Source organism: Salvelinus namaycush, chromosome 25 (genome assembly GCF_016432855.1).
Source record: "Salvelinus namaycush isolate Seneca chromosome 25, SaNama_1.0, whole genome shotgun sequence".
Lineage (NCBI taxonomy): Eukaryota > Metazoa > Chordata > Actinopteri > Salmoniformes > Salmonidae > Salvelinus > Salvelinus namaycush.
In genome coordinates, this window is record NC_052331.1 from 8,490,986 (window position 1) to 8,495,985 (window position 5,000).

General features: G+C 43.9%; 1 protein-coding gene across 1 annotated transcript in view; it reads left to right on the forward strand.

Moving 5' to 3' along the window:
* The first annotated feature begins 3,038 nt into the window (after nt 1–3,038).
* LOC120020602 overlaps nt 3,039–5,000 on the forward strand; it is a 75,278-nt gene continuing 73,316 nt past the window's right edge. The window contains exon 1 of the mRNA XM_038964309.1: nt 3,039–3,363. The gene's annotated coding sequence lies outside the window, so the exon portion shown is untranslated. The remainder of the gene's footprint in view (nt 3,364–5,000) is intronic.

A 5,000-nucleotide genomic window follows, 5' to 3' on the forward strand; every position in this document is an offset into this window, starting at 1 on the left:
AGGCGATGGAACAGATCTGGGAGAGATCGGGTCATTGCAAGAAAACGCGTACTGCCCGTTGATCTTCATGCTAGCAGGAGAAGCACCACTGAGGGTTGAGTCCCTAGCACACCCTTGGCCTTTACGCTTTTCCTTCCCTCAGCCTCATACTCTCCACTCTGGCCTCATCTTGGTAGCCCGTCCATGGCAAGGCAAGCTCTGGATATTGGAGATCATTCTTGCAAAACGATGTGTAATTCTTAAAGGAATCCGGCCAGAGTTAGGACATCAAAGAGTTGACATTTTTATTCACCTGCAACCTGCATTCATATTGATTGCCAGGGTTAGTAACAGTGTGAGGAGACTAGCTAAGCCATTTAAACTGGAACAACTGTTTCAGTAATGGGTGCAAAAAATCTAACTAAATGATTGGATTAGTTTAGAAAAATGTATGTTATTTACCTTTGTGTAGCATAAAATTAATCAATCAATCACTCACTCAATGTACATGCAAAAATACAGATATTAAAAACAATTTGTTAGCATAACTTAAAACAAAAGAGTTGCTGACATCTCATTTAGTTTTGAGTCAGTACCACAAACATTTGAAGTAATAATGACTTTTCATTGACTTACTTCAACTTACTAGAAGTATTTGAGTTAAAAATGGCTTGGGGTTTACAGTGTACTGTCCTCAGTGTCAGGGCTTCTGAGGGTTAATATTGAGACTGCTTGGCTTCAAAGAGCATGTGCGATACGGGAGTTGGACACATCCCACTGTGAGATGTCGAAACAGATAAGTGAAAGACAACTTAAGGTTACTGGTGTAACCCCAGTTCTCTAACACCACAGAGTGTGAGGATGTTTGGCATGCTTGCGAATGATCAGAGGGTAGGTGAGTCACTCTTTAGTATGATGGGGAGGGCCTCCCTCATTCGCCACTCGACCTGTCTGTCTCCTTCAAAGCTACTTTGCGATTCTGGTGAATTCCGCTGTGAGATGTCTCACTCATAATGTCAGAGAACCGGGGTTACGGCTCTATCCGCTGACACCTTCTTGTAGCCACAGTATACTTGTGTGTGTGTGTGTGTGTGTGTGACTGGCTGTTGTGTGTCCAGTCTGGCCCTATAGGCCCTGGGGGACTGTTGCTCCCACATCCCCACAGACACTAACAAAAAGTGACAGGTCAGTCAGGACCATGGTGCTCTGAGGAGACCTGCATTGTAGCAGAAACCCAAGAGTCTGGTTCACAGCCAAAAACAACACAGAGAGCTCTGAAAAGCAGAATGGGATGCGGCTTTTCTCTCCTTGAGAGTCTCTCTTTCTCTTTCTTTCTCTCTCTCACACACACACACACACACACACACACACACACACACACACACACACACACACACACACACACACACACACACACACACACACACACACACACACACACACACACACACACACACACACACATTTACCTACACACACACACACACACACACACACACACACACACACACACACACACACACACACACACACACACACACACACACACACACACACACACACACACACACACACACACACACACACACACACACACACACACACACATACTCATACATGCATGCACAGATCACTGACAACCAATTCATCACGTGACTGTGAGGCCATTCAAGCTTCAGGAGCAGCATATATTTCACCCATGTGTTAACAGTCTTCATCCATCAGGGTTTGTCCAACTGTCCTCTACATCACTGCTTTGCCAATCAACAGCTATATTGAGCTATATTGTGTGCATGTTTGTCCTTGTTGATGCATGCTTCAATTCGATTTTTTATTTTATTTCACCTTTATTTAACCAGGCTAGTTGAGAACAAGTTCTCATTTACAACTGCGACCTGGCCAAGATACAGCAAAGCAGTGTGACACCAACAACAACAGAGTTACACAATGAATGAACTGAGCCTTCAGATGAATTATTAGTTTTCCATATAGGACAGCATGGAATACTCTTTCCCTCCTCTCTTATGTTAGATATCTGGGTTAACAGAGACAGGCATACGCTCTCTCTCTTCCTCTCTGTCCCTTCATCTCCATCTCTACCGCTCTCTCTCTCTATCTCTCTCTTCCTCTCTGTCCCTCCATCTCCATCTCTACCGCTCTCTCTATCTATCTCTCTCCTACTCTCTGTCCCTTCATCTCCATCTCTACCGCTCTCTCTCTCTATCTCTCTCTTCCTCTCTGTCCCTCCATCTCCATCTCTACCACTCTCTCTATCTATCTCTCTCCTACTCTCTGTCCCTTCATCTCTATCTCTACCGCTCTCTCTTCCTCTCTGTCCCTTCATCTCTGTCTCTACCGCTCTCTCTATCTCTCTCTTCCTCTCTGTCCTTTCATCTCTATCTCTACCGCTCTCTCTATCTATCTCTCTCGTCCTCTCTGTCCCTTCATCTCTGTCTCTACTGCTCTCTCTATCTATCTCTCTCGTCCTCTCTGTCTCTACCGCTCTCTCTATCTATCTCTCTCGTCCTCTCTGTCCCTTCATCTCCATCTCTACCGCTCTTTCTATCTATCTTTCTCTCTCTTTCTCTCACTGCACATCCCCCATAAAGGCCAAGTATAAAGGGAAACTACCAGTAACTTGCTGTGGGCTACAAGCAATGTGAATGGTTTCCTTATATAGACCTACGCTCATAAATGTTTCACAGCATGCACTTTTATGTATTATGTAGCCCAGGCAGCAGTGCCTCTCTTATGGTTATTTCTCCAATGTTTTACAATTATAATATTCTAGACTTGATGAGGAATAAATACAGAGGCTATTATGATGAGTATATTAATAATTTATGCCATCATCTCGCAAGAAACACGTGTCCCCACATCCTCAATATTATTTATTTAGATCTCTTTTTGTTATTTCTTAGGCTGTCCGTTGGTGGGCGCTAAGTGGAGGAGGCCGTTGATTGCGAATGGGTAGGACGCCTGCCTCCTGCCTCCATCACATGGTCCCGCTTAACCGAGAAACCTCGAGCACAGATGGAGCAGGACGGGAAACCGAGAGACGAGCCCCTCTGGTAGCGGCGGGAAGCATCCTCTGAAATAGAAACATAAGCTGCCCCTTCTGCAGCAGAAACGGAAAAAACGGACGCAAGAAAAAAAGCAACAACAAAACCGAGAGTTTTGCACAGTGTCGTGCTGCTTTCGCGTTTAATATCACGGAAGAGTCGGGGAAGGTTGTGAGTGAGTGAGTGAGTGAGGGGGTGGATCTTTGCAGAGAATGAAATCCAAGGCGCTTGTTGTCCCAAGTGAATTCATTTGAAGAGCTTGCAGAGACACAGAGCGACCGGGATGCCGCGCAACATCGCTCCTATTCATCCGCGAGGTTAAGTGAGTATAATCGTTGGGGGGAATATACTTTTACCGGTTGACACCGCTTTCATTTGTGGGTTACTTTTGATCAACATTGTCTGCGTTCCGTCAGTGATGTGACGGGCCACTATGAGAGCGGCCAGAGTATTCTAGGCGATTCCACCTGTCTGATCAATGATTCATACTCAGTAAAGTGCTCGAGCCAATCGGTCAGGGATGTGAGAAACTTGTTTCTTTCCATTGGGAATTGCGCGCGTCCCCGATTATGGTCGAAATGTAATGTGTTAACACTTAATTCATTCATACACCGTGCACAATAATTCTGATTTAGAGGTCAGGCCAGTGCACTTTGAAGTTCTGAACATGTGTCGTAGGGCTACTTAACAGTACAAACCAGGAAGATGAATTATAATTGATGAATGAATAGATGCCCCGGTTAGTGGAGCGCCCATCAGTTCTGAACCATTAATGGTCTGAAATACAGCAGGGTAGAGAGGTGCAGATCAAGATGTTATTATTTAATGGTCTGAAAGACAGCAGGGTAGAGAGGTGCAGATCAATATGTTATTATTTAATAGTCTGAAAGACAGCAGGGTAGAGAGGTGCAGATCAAGATGTTATTATTTAATGGTCTGAAAGACAGCAGGGTAGAGAGGTGCAGATCAAGATGTTATTATTTAATAGTCTGAAAGACAGCAGGGTAGAGAGGTGCAGATCAAGATGTTATTATTTAATGGTCTGAAAGACAGCAGGGTAGAGAGGTGCAGATCAAGATGTTATTATTTAATGGTCTGAAAGACAGCAGGGTAGAGAGGTGCAGATCAAGATGTTATTATTTAATGGTCTGAAAGACAGCAGGGTAGAGAGGTGCAGATCAAGATGTTATTATTTAATGGTCTGAAAGACAGCAGGGTAGAGAGGTGCAGATCAGATGTTATTATTTAATGGTCTGAAAGACAGCAGGGTGGAGACGTGCAGACCAAGATGTTATTATTTAATGGTCTGAAAGACAGCAGGGTAGAGAGGTGCAGATCAAGATGTTATTATTTAATGGTCTGAAAGACAGCAGGGTAGAGAGGTGCAGATCAGATGTTATTATTTAATGGTCTGAAAGACAGCAGGGTAGAGAGGTGCAGATCAAGATGTTATTATTTAATGGTCTGAAAGACAGCAGGGTAGAGAGGTGCAGATCAAGATGTTATTATTTAATGGTCTGAAAGACAGCAGGGTAGAGAGGTGCAGATCAGATGTTATTATTTAATGGTCTGAAGGACAGCAGGGGAGAGAGGTGCAGATCAAGATGTTATTATTTAATGGTCTGAAAGACAGCAGGGGAGAGAGGTGCAGATCAGATGTTATTATTTAATGGTCTGAAAGACAGCAGGGGAGAGAGGTGCAGATCAAGATGTTATTATTTAATGGTCTGAAAGACAGCAGGGGAGAGAGGTGCAGATCAAGATGTTATTATTTAATGGTCTGAAAGACAGCAGGGTAGAGAGGTGCAGATCAAGATGTTATTATTTAATGGTCTGAAAGACAGCAGGGGAGAGAGGTGCAGATCAAGATGTTATTATTTAATGGTCTGAAAGACAGCAGGGGAGAGAGGTGCAGATCAAGATGTTATTATTTAATAGTCTGAAAGACAGCAGGGTAGA